Below are 19,801 nucleotides of genomic sequence, written 5' to 3'. Positions count from 1 at the left end.
CTGATACTATTCATATATTTTCCAGAATTTATAACCCAGTGCCTTTGCGGCTGTGGCTGTGCACGTGCTGCTCTGAATGCCCCTTCTCAGATGTCCCCTGCTCCTGGTGGCCCCGTGCCGCAGCTGGAGGCTGGGCACTGCCTGAATGGGCCTTGTGTTTCATGGGGCGGTTTCTGGGGCAAAATCAAACATGACATTTCCGAAATGTAAGAGTCCAAACTAGCTTGAGCATGAAAAAGCGGAGCCTGTGAACGCTTTGTGTGTTGTTTCTTGCCTTATTCTCAATGATTTACAGCCTCTCATTGCGGAGGAGGAGAAAGCTGAATGTGCTTTTATAACCCCAATTACACCTGTGGAACTGTTCCAGGAGAGTGGTCTCTGCTTTTTGGATAATGGCCCAGAGGAGAGCTGCCAGGCCCATTCCTCAGTTTGCTCCCTGCTGCTCATCCCCAGGGTGCCTGCAGGCGCAGCAGGAGCCAACAGTGACCCAGATGCGCTGTTTCCAAAACACCGCTTGTTTCCAGCACTCGGCGTGCTGGCAGATTTGACACGTGGTTAAGCATGCATCGGTCATTGGGTAAAATGCATGTCCCGGGTACTACATGGGCTGCTGTGTTCATGGGGTGACTGCTGCCATGGGTAATAGCTGCCTGACTGGCCAGGGAGGCATGCGGCCGCATGGTGCTGCCTGCACCAGGTTTGTTGTGCTGCATGATCTGGAGCTGGCACAGCCCAACCCCTCTGAGAGAGTAAGCACTGTCGTAGAGGCTTTGAAATGTATTGCAAATAGCAGTGTTTTGCTTTGACAGACATTTTTTTTTTATCTCAACAATATTTTTTTATTTTTCTTGACTGCTTAAACTTCCCATGGGGTTAACAGGCAAGCGTTTTGCTCCTGTGGGCTTTGCTACCTGCAGCGATACATAAAAAGAACAATGGGAGAGGCTTTTTTCCACTGTGTTTGGCAGAGGATGAAGGGCAGTGTTCTTCCCCTTCTCATGTTCTTCTTACCAGAGTTATGTTTCAGGTTCCTTCATCTCTATATAGAGCTATTACAATTATATATGTATGTAAATATACACACATATATATATAAAGTCTTCATAGAATCATGGATATATAGATACCTGTATTTGATTCTCATGACTGGAACAGAAAGCTAGTCCTCTCTCCCCTTGTCCAAGCAATAGGCTCAGACTTTATTCATGGATGTGGATCCCAAGCTGTGCAGCCTCATTCAGCATGGCAAAACAGATACCCATTGACACAGCTCCACCTGCAGATCTCCCCATTATCTCTTGTCTGTCGTCACGGGCAACACCAGGGTCCCTCAGTGAAGCCAAAATCTGTGAGTGTCCGCCTCGGAGTTCACCTCATCTTCAGTCAGATCTCAGCATGTTCTTCATGTGTGATGTCTTTTCACACACACTCTGCTCTCCAGACCACACTGTTGAAATTCATATCCAAATCCTCCTTTGATGTCTTGCTTTACTGCAACATCATTTTCTCTGTCCCCTACAAATTACAGTTCCATCTGTCCAGAATGTCCTTGCAAAGGAAACTTGTCCAGCTCCCTCATTTCTTAAGAGTATTGCCTCCTCTGTGTGTCCCTCTGCTGACTCCTTTATTCGCACAAGCTGCCTATCTTCAGCACCAAAGCTTTCCTCTCCATCATCCTCCATCCTTCTCCTCCAGCCAGCCCTGCTGCCTGTCTCTCCACTGCATCTCAGTGGTTTCCAAACGACAGCTATGGGTTTCCTTCAGCCCTCATCCGCCCCATTAGGTAGCTGGTAAGACAATTACATTGTTGTCCTCCAGGTCTCTCCTTCACAGAACTCTTCTCCTGGGAAAGCCTCCAAAGCCCCTGGGGCTGCCAGCATGCTGGGGCTGGCTGGCTATTCTGCTTGCCCTTCCCTATGTTGTACACTGAGATTTGTATTCACCAGTTTTTTGGTAGTTTTGAAGCAGTGCAGAGTTCCCAACTCAGGTGATTCATCTTCACGTTGAGTGTGGCCCTTCTCTTGCACCAAAGGCAAGCTGAGGAATTTTAGGCCTTGCTGAGATTCAGGCATAACCAACACCCCCTACCACTGCCAGCTTGTAAAAAATAGGCCAGGCGTGCAGCGATGGCGGCAGTGTCACCATGGCAATGTGAGAAAGGCTGGGATAGGGCAGCAGCTCTCTGCAGGCTGACTGGAGTGGCTATGGCATGCAGCAGGGTGGCACACAGCTCTCTGGAGGGCACTTGGGGCCCCAGCAGCCCTGTGCAGGAGGCTTAACAAAAATACCAGTGCTGTTAATGCTGCTGCGAGCGGGGAAGATGGTCACTCCAGCTCCCTTTATGGTGGGATACCGTGGTGGTGTTTTAAAAGGAAGATCTAACTCCTTTTCTGTATTCTGGGCGTTCAGGCATTATGCTGATACAGAAAGAAGGTCTCTGAATATCAAGAAAGCAGAATACCCTCATTAAAGATCTGCTCTGAGGATGTGAGAGTAATATATTGCTGGTAGAGATGAGGCCGGCTTTGTGCAGCAATAAAACAAGAATATTAAACAGGAAGCCAATGACACTTCTGAAACATGCATGAGACAGTAATCCAGATGCTGTTCTGGGATGTAGCACAGCCCTTAAGCCTTACATCTATGCTCCTCTTTTATTTTTTTTTCTATACTGCATCTGCATGGTTGGGGGCAGGGTGGGGGTGCAGCAAGGGGACTATGAGATTTTTTGCCTGGTTTCCTGAGGAAGTGGGAGTGAGTCTGTTAACAGCACATCTGTGGGTCATTCCTCATCCCTGTGGTTGGGTGGGCTGCCTCCGTCTGGGGAGGGAGCTGCTGGTCCCACACCTCCTGTCTGCTCATGCCAATGGGCACCAGGGCATGGAACCTACGGCTGGCAACATGGAGGGGTGGGCTTGTGCCCAACTGTGGGGTAAAGCTGCAGTTACAATTTTGTTGGGTAGGGAGCTGCTGGTTGGCCCATGCAAGCTGGAAATCCAGGTTCATTAGCTCCCCCACACAGGCTTTTGCTTAATCTTTAAAGACAAGAGACTAGGGGGGGAGTTATAAAGAGCATGACATTTTAAATCCATAGGACATTTTAGCAAAATAAATGCTTTTGTGTGGCTTTTGTATTGCAAAGAGGTTTATATTACTATAGCACGATCCTGGAATTACAAGAGCCCTGCATTTATTCTGGTTCATGCTGGGACACTCGCTTTCGAAGGAGGGACCTGATGGATTTGAGGACAGTGTGAAGGAATAAAGACTTGATCTGCACTCCAGGCTGGAGCATTATGTCACTGCAAAATCTTTTCATTTGTACTTCTGCTGTGTTGGCCTGAGGATTTAATTTCCTGTTATTCATTATGTGGGAGTCTTTTTTGGAAGATGCTAGAGAGCAGAGTTTTTGTTTGGAAAGTAAACTGTCAAAATAGAGTGATTTTTTGGGTTGTTTTTCTTCTTGCTGGATCCAGAATTCACCAACATGAAATCTCATCATGAAAATGAGTAAGTAACTAAATCCATGACAGACAGGACTATTCTTATACTCCCTTCCCCCACTCCCCCAACCTTGAGTCCATCAGCTACATTACATAGATTTTGACAGTTACTGATTTTGTAATGTAAAGCTCTTCCTCTCTCCCTGCTTTGTGTTGCATGACAAATGAGGCCCTTGTTTGTTTGCTTTATGCAACTTGGCTGATTATAAAAAATAAAGCAGAACATAACATGGTTTATTCCTCAAGTTATTTTGAAACTTCCAGAGAAATCAGAAGTATTTGTTTGTTTTGAAACTTCCAGAAAGATAAAAAAAAGATTAAGCAAAAATGCTCTCAAGAGCAATCCTTTAAAGACCAGCACATTGACACAGATGGGCCCTCATTGCCAGGCTTCCTTTATGGGGAGGGAGGTGGGGAGAGAGGATGTTTTCTTCTTATGTTTGCTCTACTCATCTGATCTTGACCTTGATAAGCTCCACAATTTTAAAACCACAACCTCCTTTTTTTCCCCATCCTTGCATCTTAGAAGAGAAATGTGAACAGGGTGAAAAGAAAGTTTGTTTTCAGCATGTTGTAGTTCATAATTAGTTTACAGCAAAGGGCTTTCACTGTGCTTTAATCACATTGCTGTATTCTTTTCTTGCACAGCTTACTTTTTGCTGGTTTTTGTTGTTGTTGTTGTTGTTTTTGTTTGAATAAAGAAATAGGTATACAAATAGCTGGCTCTTTCAAAAATTCAGCATCTTCACTCTCCCATTTGCATCAGGCAATGTGGAACACACATGGGTTGCAGGGCTCCTGCTGAGCACGGGTGCTTTGGCTCAGCCTGCCCCTGCCTGCCTACATGTGGATTCTTTGTGGGCCATGCTCTTCCTTTGTGTCATTCTGGGGCAATATTTAAATTACAGTAGTTAGGAAAACCAAATGTGCAAACTTTATTTTATTTTTTTTTCCACTGTCAAGAACACAGCACAGGAAGCCACTATAATCTGTGCACATGAATGGGGCCCTGCCCTGCCTGTGTTCATTTTCCAGCTGTCCCATGGCTTGCTCCATGCTGCTTTCACACCACTAAACTTCTTTGCTTTGCTTTTGCACACGAACAAGAATGAGACCTGACACGTGCTGGCCTGGAGATGGGTCAGTTCTGTAAGGAAATGTCAGGTAGCTTGTTTTGGAGTGACTAATCCGTTACAGCATTACACATCCACAGCTAAAGCCATGGGCTGGCTGAGCTTCAAGAAGTCCTTTGTAATACAGAGGTCCCCTTTCATCCAAGTTTGTCCTAAGACTATAGGATAGATGCCCAGTTTTTTAAAGATGTAAAGCCTTTGAAGTAAATTGGTCACGATGTGAGACTTTCTCGCTATTGCAACATCAGCATATTTATTCCACATGAAGTGTATGTATGTGTACTCATTTTTGTAGTACATCATAGATGTAATGTCCTCGATTTGAACTTCACACACTAATTAAAGAAAAATGTCTACTGTTTAGGTAAGATTCTCTGTCAAGGGGCAGGGGATTCTTTGTAAAAAACAGTCTTTTTTATCTAAAAAGCTGCTATTACACTGCAATCTATTTACACTTCTAAAAGATTTTTACTTCTGCAAGAAGTTCATAAATACACTGTTTAGTGAGGTTGTTCTACAGGTACTTTAGGGTCTTTCCTGTTCCTTCGGAAGAAAAGCATTCCCTTCTTCATAAGAGACAAACTACAAGATCTGCTGCTAAAAGTTTCAAAAGCTTGTGTTCCACTGGCTATTGCTTTTCTTGCTGTTTTTTTTTCCTTTGTTCCTGGTCCTAAAAGCAGTGCCCTGGTGTCAGTGGGTGTGAGGTTGGGGTGCAGGAAGGGATGCGCTGCTCTGCCGGCCTCATGCCCTCCAGCTGCATTCTTGAGGGCCAGCTAAGAGGCCAGAGAGTGCCATCTATTCTTAGGACTGTGGGCTCTATTCATTTCTTGTTGAAAGAAAAAAAATTGTTTGGTGCATAGCACTTCTCATTTTGCTGTAAAGAGAAATGGGAACACTCTCCCTGCAATTAATGAAGTCATTTTTCTACTGTTTTGAGAATTGAAGTTTGTCACTGCAGTTGCATACTCCTGTGCTGTGTAGCACTCTCAGTCTCAGTATCTGCTTGCTGTGAAGCCAGCTAGGAGTTCCATGTGGGGTCACATCATCATAGTAGCTGCAGATGCCTGACACAGAGTCTGACCAGTCCAGCGGTGTGGATGAGGTATGCAGCGTGCAGATGAGCTTCCAGCTTAGAAGGCAGCTAAAATACATGCTTGTTTCTCTCTTGAGCAGCGTGGATAGCAAGAATTGCCTAGAGTTATGGGATCTTTTCAAACAGATACTCTAGTGCTCATTTAGTTGTTTTATATTCCTTTAAATTTTTTGCTTTCTTTTTTGACCCGTAGTTTCGTGTTACAAAGCAAGTGGGCGCCTAGAAAAGCAGCTTGGTGCAAGAAGCATTTGGCTTTGTGTATCCTGCTAGAAAGTTGAGAGAGAAAGAGGTAATATTATCATCATTACTGACCTGACAATATTAACTATCAGTAAGGAACGGAAGCTCTCTTTGGTATTTTAACATCCCAGGAAAAAGGAAGGCAAGCAGTATGCTTGGCAGGGCTGGCAGTGAAGGACAAGCAGGATATAGGGGCTCACTGACAGCAGCATGTATTGTAAAGTCAGTAGATCTGGTATGCAGGGAGATTTAACTGGTATAGAAAATAAACAGGTCAGCTTATGATCTTTAACAAAGTTTTGGACTTGTTTGTTTCTGTGTTTGTATTGTTGTTTTGTTGGATTTTTTGTTTGTTTGTTTATAAAACTAGAAGAAGTTGAAACAAAGCCTCTGTATTCTTGTAAAGCTTTTTTTCTCCTTTTTCCTGCTTCTTAGGTGCTGCAAAACTGACTTTACGTCTGTTTGGTAAGTTCCTACTGCTCCAAACAGAAAGGGCAGCAGTTTGAAAGGTCTGGCGTTCATATAGCTGTGATTTTGGTGATGGGGACAACTGGTTTGTTCTGAAAGTGCACGTTTTCTTTGGGCCTTTCTTAGGAAAGGGACCTGGTCATCCTTATTTATATCCCCCATCTGCACGAAGCTATCATGTAACTGCATGAGGCTTTAGAACCCCAGTGAGTTTTACATGACAGACACAGGATGCCTGCTCTTCTGTATAGCCATCATCTTCTTTCAAATCTTTTCAACTTTGCATGGCAGGAGGAATCACCAGATTTGTAATGTTCAAACGTAGCAGTCTGGTAACACTGTTATGATTTCTTTTCCTCTGCTGAAACCCAGTGCTGTGCCTGTCCTGGCTGCTTCCTCCCACTCCCCTGATGCCGGCTGGGCTTCTTTGCGTCACACACTGTTCTCTGGGACCCTCCCTGAGTAATAAATAGGCTCAGGGTAACAGTGAGGCTTCTGTCCCCATGTAAGTGCAAGCCTATAAGCTTCCTTTAAACTTTAAACGTTTCATTGTTGGAAAGCTTTCAGATGTTCACAGGATAAGGGGTCTTTATATATAGCTGGCATTGCGTGGTAAAAGATTGCTTTATGTAAGCTAAGTTTAAGATGTGCAGTTCCTTTATAAACTCAGCATGCAGGAGATATTTTTTTCTTCTTGTGCTCAACGTTGCTTTCAGAGGGTTTTTAAATGGCTATTCATTTTTTTATATTTATAAGATAAAAAAAGTTTAAGGGAGAATATCAGGAAAATGCACCTCAGATAAAACCAAGCATGCATGATTCCGAGCATTTGTTCAGATGTGTCAGCAACCTCCTGCAGAGCTGAGTCCTCATCCTGCCCGATTAGGGGCACTCCAGGCTTTGCCACAATAGGGCCAGAGGAGCTCACTGACTGAAATGATTCATGACCCAAAACCTACTTCGTGCGGTGTGTAGCATAATAAACACAAACTACATTAGAACAAATGAAGAGTATTGCTTGGTGCAGTAACCAACATTTTCTTTACAAAGTGGATCCAGCTCTTTTATGGGTTACACACCCTGATCCAACCATGTCCAATTGTAAACTGCTCTCCAGTGTGAAATCTTATGTCATCTTACCAATTGTTACCAAGTAAAATAGCCCAGCAACTAGAGATGTGTGGTTCTACTTGAGGTTTGAAAAGGCAGGAACAAAGGCATGTTACTAGTAAAAAACAGTCAGATGCTTATTATCTAGATTTCATTTTGTCTCTGAGTATCCCCAACAGAATTGCATCTACTAGAATCCGTTTGAAAAACACTTAAGACTATTTATGATTTCAGCCAGTTGCTTCCTCCAGCTGGGTCAAGCTTGCGTGCAAGCTGTAACACCTCCAGTATGTACCAGACCAGAATCCTCCTGACTGTGCACTAAATCATGGCTTTATCTGTTTTATTTGACACTAAATTATTTTTGCTTTAATGGAAAGCAGGTTTTATTTTGGGCTCGTCTGAATTGTTCACCACAAACTTAATCCAAAGATCCTGGAAGTTGGTGGGTGTTAATAGAGTTTGGCACGTAAGCTTGGATTAAAAAAGTCATTACTGTGTCTACTGTCAGTGATTTCTCATTTGCCAGTAAGACTTAACTTTGATCCCAGTCTGAACTGACAAAAACAAATTTGGAAACGGATGAGGATAAACAGAAGTTGGCTCTAAAGCAGGCAAGGTGAGGAAACCAAGTCTGCTGGTGACGTGATTCTCCTTACCACAATGTATTTCACAAAAGACTTTTCTCTGTACAAAAAAGCAACTTTTACACAAAACTGAATAAAAGCAACACTAGTATGTGTGCAACACTGAGGGAGGTGGGGCATGGGTTGTTTTTTTATTTTCATTAAAAAAATTCCAATTTGTTGAAGCTGGTGCTGCTTACAGGAAATGGCTGTTCTTGGCAGACAGTAAGTGCGATCATCTCCCAAGACTGTTTTTGTGGTGGTTGTTTGTTGTTGGGTTTTTTTTTAGATGTTTCAAATAAAGTCTCTTCTTTGAGATTCAGAGCAATTTCTCACATCAATTGGTTTCCAAGTATTCTATGCCGTGCTGTTTAGGAGAAGATGCTTGGGCAGCTTTCATTTGGACAGCATCCTGCCTTGGCAGTGACGTAGGAGTCATAGCTTGGAGTGATCCTGTTGTAAGCATTTTGGGCTGGGATGGATAGCAAGCTGCAGCAACTTGCATATTGCTTAAATCTAATACTATTCCATTCACTGTGCTTTAAAACAGTCTCATTTCGGTTTTGCTTTTAGATGACAAGTGGAAGGGGAGTTCAGTTGTGAGTTTCATCAGAAAAGATTTTCATCCTTAACACTTTTCCTTCATCATTTCTTCTTCCTTCCCCACTCTTCCACTGTGTGTGGTAACAAACCTAAACTTTTACTATATTCCATTCAGTTGGTGCCAGCAGCTTTTTGAATATTAGGTTATACCTCTGTACCCCCTAGCCACCCCTTCATAGTGAAGCAAATCAATGCATTTTATGGTAAATGCTTTCCGTTATAAGAACTGTTTGCAAAAATGGCCTTTTCCAGAAGATGTGTACTGTTCAATGAACAGTCACATGGTTACTTCCAGGTTTTCTTTTTTCCCAAGCAGAGCGGAGAAAAGCTCTCTTCCATTCGTAATTCTGATCAGGCAAAGCTTTAGTTGCCTCTTTTATTTATTGTACTAATTAGGAAGAAAAGAAAAAGCAAAATTAGTGCATCTCAAAGCCTGTATTCATTTATTTGCACCTTACGATTATATATATTACATATTATATAATTATATATATTATTATATTGTATTATGCTGTATTGTCCAAAGCTAGTAAAGTCAGTCTCACTTTTCTGAGAAGTGATTGTCAAATTTTGGAGATAAGTGATATTATTCAAAGACCTCAAGAAAGAGAACTATTCCTTCTACATAGGTAGAAGGAAAATTTTCTCTGTGGGGAATTATTAAACCAGTCTCTTGGTGCAGAAGGAAATAATGAGCTAATCTGAAGCTGAGGTGCTATCGGTCTGTTTCGAACCCGGCTTGTCTCCTGTTTCCAACTTTTCTGCATGCAGATGCTGTCCAATTAGTTGGAAGGCAGAAGTAGTCTCTTGACTTGATTTTGCTTTCTAGGCCAAATGCCTGGAAGCTAGGGAGGGAAATGGATGGCACTGGAATAATAACCACCTTCCCCAAGTCTGAGTAAAGCAGTTAAGACCCATCTTTTTTTCAGTGTTTTCATGTATTCTGCCAAGCTGTACAATAGCTCTTGGGGGAGGAGGAGTTGTGTTTTTTCCTTTATTCCTTGGTTTATCCAAGCTATTTGGTTTACATTTCTTTTTTTCAATCACTAAACTAAGAAAGCAAGCAAGGAAGATGATGTTTTGTTTTGCACTTGTGTGATTAAAAATGTCTACTCCTACAGTCTTGCACAAAAGCCTCTTCTGAAGTTTCTACATTCTTTTATTCCTTTCTTTCCCCACCCTGAACTCTCCACCCAAAAAAAAAAAAAAAAATGACATTTCAGCCTTATGAAATTGGAGGTCTGCTTTCTAACCGAGATTTAGAACAGTGTAGCCCAGTTGCCATAATTTAAATAAGACTTCTTGGGTTGTTCCTGAAGCATGACTTTATTTTCCTAGCTGCTTTTCATGCAACAAGGACCAGTAAAAGCAGTGTAAACTGAAGAGCCTCGCCTCTTCATTTCCTGCACAATGCTTACAGCATCCTTCAGGAAAGGCACTTCTGCAAAGATGTGCTGCTGCTGCTGCAGCTGAGGCAGGTTTTCTCCATCAATAATGCAAGCCCCTAAGTCATCTGTGTATAGTTGTAAAGTTACTCATTCAGCGTTAATTTTACAGATGCCTCTCTCGTGGAAAATTCAGCTCTGTACTTGGGAGGGAATGGGAGTGTTTCTGAAAGCAGTTCAAGTTCAGTCTGACCTCACCAGTTGGGACGTACACTGAAATGTGTGACCTTCTCCATTTGCTGCATGGTTATCATTCCCAGAGCTGAATACCAGCAAAATCACAGCTCCTCCATCTTCTAGGGACTTGCAAAATAAATGTTTTAACATCATTTTCAGGCTGTGCTCCGTGAGCTGTTCTTTCAAAGATTTTGCCTCAAGGAAAAATAAGGAGTAGCTGTCATTTGAAATTTACTCAGCGTTGGCTAAATGATGGCATTTGTCACTTCTGCTCTCCTTGTAATGAATAACAAGGAGGACTGGCCCTCACATGTGTCAAACTGGATACTGCGTTTTGTTAGTTCTTCTCCCTCTTTGTTCTCTTAGAGAACAGGAGGCAATTAATACAGTCAAAAAATGTAATGTGGCACAACCCCCATCCCCCTTTTTTTTTTCCTTTGTGTAGTATTCCAACACAAAGACTGTCGAGAGCATTATGTGCATCATATTTTGAAAACATGTTGGTAAGGCAAACTCACTAGGAGACTGCAGGTTGGCCAATTCTTTGGGACCCGATCTAAAATAATTGGCACGTTTGCTTTACGCTGCAGCTTGTTTGATGTTGTTGACCTTGTATCCTTGGTGTCTGAAAAGCTGTCATGGCAGTGACATGTGTCTGAGCAGTCTGAAGGAATCCAGCAATTATTTTAATATTTTGCATAATACTGGTGGAATGTAATAATTCGTTGTGAGGGATCAAATCCAATTACCTCATTCCCTAAAACTGGAAAAACGGTGGAAGTTTGGTGACAAACGCTAGTGGAGTGAGAAAGAAGTGTAACAATTTGTGACATTGTAGTCACTAATTTTTTTCTTTCCCTTTCTCATTTTTTTGCAGGGCATGTTTTCGAGCCATTTTTGAGATGTGGTGAATGTAAACTTGCTCTCTTGGGAGCGAAATTCTGGTAAGTGCTGCAGTCTTGATGAGTTTTGGCTTTCAATGAAAGTTTCAGAAATATTATGTTAGCTTTTATTTTAGTTTAATTTTTTTTTACTTGATGGGAAATGCAGCTCACAAAGCTGCAGTTGATTACACGTATTTTTTTTCCTTTGGTATGGAGACGCACAGTATGAGAAGCACTGACAGAAAGCAGCATGCTGGGCCTCAAGGCAAGGAATGCAGTTTCATTTGCTCCTGTGGCATCTGCTTATTGTGTTTGTAGCTGTTACATTCAGCTGAGGAGTGGCTGAAAGCTAGTAGAAGAAACCCAAAGCCTAATTGTAAAACGGGGAACAAAAAGCATGCTAGAGGTAAGAAACATGAGCAGCAACAATGATGCAGAGGGAGCACTGGGGATGTCTAGTCAGTGTGAAATCTTTCCATCCAATCCCACAGCCTCCACATGGAGCTAGAAGGATTGCTCATTACTGTGACATAAGGAGGTAGTCAACACTCCTGTGTGATGCACCAGGTTTCCCATTCCTCCTTTCCATTTCTTGTGACAGGCTTTGCTGCTTCTGATTGTTCCATGCACACTTCTAGAGACAACAGCTTCCTACAGGTTGATGTGGGTTGCAGTGGGAGTGTGGCACGTTGTGTACAGCATAGCTGTGTTCCTGAGTTATGCCACTGTGAGAAGAAGGGAGGCATCAAAGAGTGGAAGATAATTAGTGACATGCCCCAACTGGAGGGGAGTAATCCTGAGAAAACTCTTTGTAGCTTTCTCTTTCTCTATCCAGTCAAACATAAAAAAATAATAATCCCAGCAACAAGCTAAAACAAAACAAAACAAAGCAGCAGATCCCCAGTGGTTTGTAGACTTACCTTGCTTTTCCCTCTCAGAGACTCAGTGCATGCAACTGTTGCTGGTACCTGTTGATCACTGGCAGCCTTGGAAAAAAATTGCTAGCAGAAGGTTGTGTCCCTTTTTTCCCTTGGCCAAGAAGAGTGTTGGACTAGAATTTTTTCTTTAGCCAATGTGTGCAGATTGCAGATGAAAACCAGCTTATTCTCCATTGGCAAAGGACTTCAGAGTAAGATAGCCTGCAGGGGTAGAAAACCCAAAATCAAAGACTGGCTCTATGAGAACACTTGTTCCTTTCTTCCATTTTAAAAAGAAATAACAGATGTTGTTACATCATGCAGAAGAATCTGGATTAACTAGCAGATGTTTAAATGTAGATCATTTAGCCTTCTGCAGAAAGTATAGTCTTCAAGTGAAGAAAAAATGAAATGGTTAAGATCAAAATTTAAAAAAAAATCTTCCAAATGCTTGAAAAGTCCTCTACAGCTATACCTGAGTAAACCATGCTTCCATGCTTTCCACTCCATTAAGTAATTTTCTCTCTACTTGTATGCCCAAAGATGAGCTATAGACCAGTTGCGTGAACTCACATCACATGAGATTTTGTGCTTTTTCTGTTGCTGCAAGAGAAGAGAAGATCTGTATCTAGTTTGCTTTTTGATGATAGTTACTATGGTACTGTAAGTTGTCTGATGTCCTTGCATATTGGGTGATCTTTGTGTGACATGTGACAAAGCTGTTGTGCTCATAGATCAATGAGGAGCATCGTAATGCAAAAATAGCATTGCTGTGTAACACAAGGGAAAATAAGGTTGTGGGCAGACATGGTAGTGAGATTGTTATGTTTAAATTTCCCTTCAAAATTGCATCAGTGATCTAGGCCCAGTGAACATAGTTCGAGAGCAGCAAGAGGAAAGAGATTAAGAAACACATTCATTGGAACAAGAACAATTTTGGTTGGAAGAAACTGCTGTGTGGCATCTTGCCCCCTTGAAGCAGATCCTATTAGATCAAGTTGGTCAGGGCCTTGATTTTCAAAATTCAGGTGGACTCAAGGATGGAGGCCTCTCTGGGCACCTGTTCCTGTGTCTGACAGTCCTCAGAGTGAAAAGGTTGTTTTCCTTGTTGCTTCTTCTCACTGTTATCACTCACTGTTGATCAATGTGTAACATGCATCTTCTCTGCCTGTGAGAGAGGAGTTTTGCTGAAGAATCTTCCAGCCCCAGATCAGGGAAGCTGCATCCTGTGGCTCCAAAGAAATAAGGTGTCACATGGATGCAGTAGACTTGTTAGTGGGGGTAAAAATACAGTCTGGTTCATTGAGGATCTATTTGCACAATGTTGTTCAACCTTTAGTTCATGGTCAGACTTGGGGAGCGTGGCTGCTGACTTGTCTGAATCTCAAAACCAAGGAAAGTGGTACTCCTGAAAACTTCTTAACTTCTTGTTCAGAGGTAGAACCCAATAAAGAGACACTGTTCTCACTGCTGGTTTGTATACATTCTGGAATTTCTTTGAGCCAGTTTGGAGCTCACTTTGTGGCACTTCATGCTCCAGGATTTTGCACAATAATTTAATATTGTTTTCCTGGAGCCATTATATTATATAAACAGACTCTGCAAATTTTGCTTGTTTTCACAGCTGTTCCTTCCCCTCTTCCCACTTCAAATTGTTTGCAAAATCTCATTTTGAGGAAGAATAATCAGGTATCAGTTTCTGGTCTGTAAGGATCTCTGAAACATCTCTGTCCCCACTGTTAGTTTGCCTATGGCAGGGAAAGAGTTTTGTCTGGTCTCTGTCCATAACCCACTAAATCCAGGAAGGTCTGGACACTAAGAGAACACTTTGAATTTATCCTGACATAGTAGCTAAGCTCAGAGGCGCAGAGGTCACTCACTCATCTTGGATCAAAGTCCTAGAAAGGGTCATACAGCCTCCAGCTCAAAACTTCATAATGGATTTAGGAGCTGATCAGAGAAGTACACAAGTGCTTTGAGGGAAATCTTGATTAATTTAAAACTCACTCAGCTAAGCTGATGGTATCTTCCTGAGCAGCGTGAGCAGAGACCTCTTTTGATGAGATTCCTGTAAAGCAGCCTTGTGGATGTCTGAGCAAATGCTGCTTGGCACTTAGGTGTTTGACCCATGTGGTATTGAACATGATGTTTGGTGGGAGGTCACTGAATGGCCTTCTCTCCATCATATAAAACACCGACACAACTGCAAAGAGTCCCAAGAAGCACAACTGAAGTACAAAAGAAAACTTTGGAGTGATCTGTGTTTTAGTTTTTTCCCCTATTCTTTGCCAGTCGGAATGCCCTTTGAAACTCAGGCCTTTTGTAAGATTTTCTTGCATGTCTGAGCATGGCTTATTCTGTACCATGTGGTGTTTTGTCCCTGTTCATCTAGGTTCTGTGGTTGGTTATATCATTTAAAAATGTGGATTTTAGTTGCTAAGATCTCCTCTAGTGCTTTGGGTTGCATTTTTTTTTGCCCATTAAGGACAATCAGATTCCTCTTAGCAGATAGTGCTTACTTTGATTTTTAGAAATAATATTAAAACAAATTCTCAGTAACTTGTTGCATACTAAGTTTGATTACCTTTAGAAAAGAAATGTTGTGTTCCTCTGTAGGTTCCTGTGTCTCTGATCTCCATGGCAAGATTATTGACGTCTGTGGTCAAATGTCAAAACTGACATTTTGACTACCAAAAAGAATACAGAATTTCTCATGGTGATTTTTCTTCCTTGTCAGGCTTCTGACATAAAGTGTTATAGATCGACTATGAGTTATTTGCCGAGAGCTTGGAATATGCACTTTGTGCAAAAACAAGCCACCATAACTTTTTTACCTGACTTCTGCCACAGCCACAAGAGGCCAGAATCATTAGCTGTTCTTTGTTATTATGGATGACCTGGCATGTTTTGGTACTATTTCCAGTACCTTTTAGTTTTCCAGAGTCATTAATTTGGGCACTGATGCACCTCTTGATGTGCTTCTGTTGTGAAACTTCATTATTTCTTCCTGTGGGCTGAAGATTATTATGCATCCTTAGGAAGGAAAGTGTGTGGAAACTCTTGAGCATTAAATTATGTTGGATATTACTGCAATTTGCAATGCTATGCTTGTAATTCCTTCAATTTTAGCCTGTTTCTTATCTTCCAGTCAACCCCATCTGAAAGATGTGCATGTTAGTGCTGGGTGTGCACTGCACCTCTCCAGACTGAATTGGGTTGGATTTAGCCTGCTATCATAATATACAGGAAGTGTTGTCATACTTATATGCAAGATAACTTCACGCAGGGAAGCTGCAGCTCAGCCTTTGGCAGCAGAGAACTTTGTGTCTCAGCCTCTCTCATGCGTTCTCCTAAGTGTTTTCCAAAGCTCACTCTCAAGTCTCATGCAGTCACAGAATAATTAAGATTGGAAAAGACCTCTGAGGTCACCTAGTCCTACTGTCAAGTCATCCCCATCATGCCAACTAACCACGTCCCTCAGTGTCACATCTCCACATTTCTTGAACACCTCCAGGGACGGTGACTCCAACACCTCTCTGGGCAGCCTGTGCCACTGCCCCACCACTCTTTCTGAGAAGAAACTGTTCCTAACATTCAATGTGAACCTCCCCCAGTGTAACTTAAGGCCATTCCCTCACCTCCTTCAGTTTAGCTGTTGGGTTTTGTTTTGGGCTGAACTTGAGACAGTCCAAATAGGATTGATCTGTGGGCCACTTGTCTGGACGATCCTTCTGCCTTATCCACTGGATAAGAGATAAGGAAGTACTGGTTGGAAAGCAATTGGAGTAGAGTGCTACATTCTGCTGCACTTCCTGGCTTTCTGAGCTGGCTGAGTGACAGAAATCTTTGAATCATAATGTTACAGTATCTTGAAGATTCATGATGGAATTTTGCAAGTGATAAACTGTTTTGTTTGCTTTTTTAAAATTCAAGATAACAAACTCTCCAAATGCTCTGCTGAAAGAAGAGCATTAAATTTGCAAGTTCACATGTTTGCTTTAGGGAATGTTGCATCAACTTTGCTCTTTTCAGTGCGTGCTTCAGGGTATTTTTGTCACTGTTCACTTGATACAAAAACTCCTGTTCCATCACATTTGCCTGTCCTTATACTTTCTGTTCCCCACTCTGTGGAAAACCAAATAGAATGGCTATGTAATGCACCACAGGGGTCACTGCCATCCAGCCTGTCAGTGTTTGGATTCTATCGGATTCAGATACAGAGCAGACTTGCACCTGTTCTCATATCCAGCTCATACCCGGCTCATACCATTACTGAAGTGTAGGTGCAGCTTCCAGCAGAATGGTCACACCGACCTGGTAGCAGGATTATAGAGTTTGTCTCCAGTTGCCAGGAAATGTCACCTCTCCAGTGAGCCCACACAAATGGAGATTTATTTCTTCAAGGGTCAGTAATTCATTAGTTGGTTGGTTTTTTTTGGAGGTTGGTAGTTTGGTCATGCTTAGGAGTTTTTTGCAGAGATCAAAATACAAAGATTTTGCCTTGCCAGCATACAAGTTTTTCGTCCAAATCACAAAACCTCTCAAGCTGTTCATGGGCTGACCAGGGGCTTTTAGCATGGACAAATCACTCCAATTTCCCATGCCTTGTTTCAGGACTAGCTTGAAAAAAATTAGGCTGAAGTCATGCCAAAAATCCAAAATGGCAACAAAGAAAGGAAAAAAATCTCACAGCAAACATCCAGCATGGAGAAGACTGCCAAAGCTGGAAGCTGTTTGTTCCAAGTTTATAATCAGGCAGCAACGGGGTCTTAGTAGGTAACGTCACCACCATGCAGCAATCTGTGGGAGAGGCAGGGAGTGGGATCTGCATGGTGTGCAGTGCAGTGCAGTGTGTGGACTGGGCACAGGATTATGGGGACCAGAGAGTGTGATTTCTGGGCAGCAGATACAGCAGTAGCTGTGAGACTGCATGTTCCAATACTAAATGCATCTACAGATAGAGCCTAAGTTGACTGGATAGGATTAAATTTCCCCTTCCTGACACAAATGTGCTGTTTTACAGTACAGCCAATGTGCCAACTTATTTTTAGGGTTTATTTTCTGAAATCTAGGAGGAAGGGGGCAGTTGATGTAATTCTCTCGACATTAATTCTGTCTCATCAATACTTCATGGATTTAATAGATTTTAGGGCTAAAATCAATTGAGAGATCATTTTATCAATCAAATATGTCAGCGGCTGCTGAAGCTAAATGGAGGACAGAGAACATCGGGGTGTAGTGTAGGGTGCTGAAGTATCCAGAAGGTATAATTACTATGGAGTTTGTTGCTATGTGCCTTTTGCAAAACTTCACGTTGGGCACTAAATACTTTGCATAGAGGCAATTTACCTCTTCAGTAAGAGGTCCCAAGACATAAGTGTCTTTACCACCTCGCAGCATGAGCACACTGCTGCAGTTCTACATTTCGCTCTTCTTTAAATGCTTCTGTGGTATGAAGACAATGAAACTGCATGTGAAAGAGCATGAAGAAGCAGTGAGATCTCACTATAGATTACCAAAGCTGAGTATTTTTGCACATGGAGTTATTTATATTAATCAGTTTGCTGAGCTCAAAGATAAAAGGAAGCCTGGGAAGCAATCCAGGTGCTCAGAGGTGGGGAGTCTCCTGCTCTATGTGTCACGCTCCGTCAGCCCCGCGGAAGGCGCTGTCAGAGCTCTCTGAGTCATCCTGCAGCATCCCTGCTGCCAGCAGTGAGCAGCACAGGGAGCTCCGGGACTCCAGGAAAGCCAGCTCCTCCCAAGGCACGTTATCAGGGAAACCACTGGTTAGAAAATACCTATTTTTAGACAGTATCCATGAGCTGAAATTCATAAAAAGTTTGTGTTTATGCTGTATCATCCTGAAAACCTTGGAGCTATCAGAGCTTTCTGCCGCCTTCCAATAAAGGATGTTTTGTCCTCGTGACCTTTATACCTATGCTGTGCCCACATACAAGGATCTATCTAATACAGCAAGCCATACTGCTCCTGTTGTTTTTAAGGAAGAGAGAATAATAAAAGATTCAACTGTGTAAATGTCATTCCTACCCAGCTATGTAGTACTATGAGACAGGGAGAAGACTGCTTTGAAATTTTCCCTCCAGCAAAAGCTTGAAAAGCCTTGAAGATTGTGTGCAGCCTTGATCATGTCATGCAGCAGCTGTAGTGAGAAATACAAAAGCTATTAGGGTCAGTCTGTGAGGGTTTTGAATAGTGTTCAGAGAGGTGAGAATCCTGCCTTTCTGCTATTATGAGGTGGTATCCTGTAGTCCTGTAACAACCTACTGATGTAGGCCTTGCATTGTTTTGCTGTTTTTTTTTAACTAACTGTATTCCTCACTGAATTTAAGTTGCACAAGAATCATAACAACCCCAACCAGCAAATATAAGTGGCACAAGACTTTTTAGGTTCTTTACAGAATTACTAGTTAAAAAGCATATATATGGCTTGGATGTGACCTGAAACTTCAGTTCACTGCTTTGGTCTTTGGTTCATGAATTTTCTCATTCATGCAGTTAAGGTGCTACTTAGAGAGAAGATGGCCTGGAAAGAAACTTCCACTTCCCTTGGTAAACATGAGTCATTTCTCATCCTCTTTTGTCATTTGTTAAAAGTTTTGTCTTTCTTCAGTGGGAACTTACATCAGATTACAGTATAATATTCTTGAAGCCCATGGTTGCATCACAATGCATCAGTATCCATTGCTGCTGGATGCTCATTTTGGTGAGCTGTTATTGAACCAAATCATCAGTTTAGGAAAGTTTTCATTTACCTATGATATTTGTTGTAGAATATGGCATTTAGGAATTGTCCATTTTTGCCCCACAGCTAATTCCACATTATTAAGACACTAGTCTCCCTGTGTACACCATTTACTATCGTAATCCCTTTATCCCCCTTTTCTTCCCATTTATATCACTTGGTGACTTCAAACAATTTTGCTTTTTTTTTCCTCTAAGGTAGAGGCTGAAAGAAGACCCAGTACTGTTCTATCTGTATCTATCTCCAAATATATCTGTAGACATAGAGAAAATATAGAGACTGACAACTGATATATCCTGTAGTCTTCTCATTGTTTTCTACCATGGTGATCATGCCAAATCTGTCAAAACACAGAGAAACCAATCTGCATATGATGGAAGTGGCTTTTTTTTGTTCTCTGGGAACACCATGCAACATGTACAGCCCTATTTTTAAGGCATCCCCTATAACCATTTTGTTACATGCTACATATCTTTCCAGGAGCCCAAGATTATTACATTTGCTTTTTAAAAAGTTTTGCTCTTGAGTTTTGCCCTTTGAATTACTGTAATTACATAGGGAGGCTTAGTTTGAGTCTAACCATCAGTTTTCCTGTATGTCATTAGAAGTTGTTAGAGGATCAGCATGCACAGCTGTAAATGACAGGATATATCTTCCTTGCCTTTTCTGAATTAGACTGTCTATAAGGGCAAGTGCTTCAGAAGAGAGTGAGCACTGTTCTAAATTGACATAGCAGAAGGAAAGCTACGGCTCATGGCTTGGAAAGAGCCACTTCATGTGGCTCATGCCTACTGGAAGATGTGACATCCTGCCTGCGATCTCACCTACAGCAATGTCCT

General features: G+C 42.0%; 1 protein-coding gene across 5 annotated transcripts in view; it reads left to right on the top strand.

The window, feature by feature from the left end:
• FYN (FYN proto-oncogene, Src family tyrosine kinase) overlaps positions 1 to 19,801 on the top strand; it is a 130,934-nt gene that overhangs the window by 42,456 nt on the left and 68,677 nt on the right. For 3 of the 5 annotated variants that reach the window (XM_042878845.1, XM_042878835.1, XM_042878796.1), the window contains exon 2: positions 11,276 to 11,342. The gene's annotated coding sequence lies outside the window, so the exon portion shown is untranslated. Of the gene's footprint in view, positions 1 to 5,694; positions 5,739 to 5,957; positions 6,019 to 6,404; positions 6,435 to 11,275; positions 11,343 to 19,801 lie in introns of those variants that run through there. The other 2 variants (XM_042878804.1, XM_042878816.1) reach the window with 2 other exon arrangements.

This window comes from Lagopus leucura, unplaced genomic scaffold, assembly GCF_019238085.1.
Source record: "Lagopus leucura isolate 7727_CA_CO unplaced genomic scaffold, USGS_WTPT01 Super-Scaffold_73, whole genome shotgun sequence".
NCBI lineage: Eukaryota > Metazoa > Chordata > Aves > Galliformes > Phasianidae > Lagopus > Lagopus leucura.
Note: the sequence above shows the minus strand (reverse complement) of the source record. Positions and strands in the feature narration are given on the sequence as shown.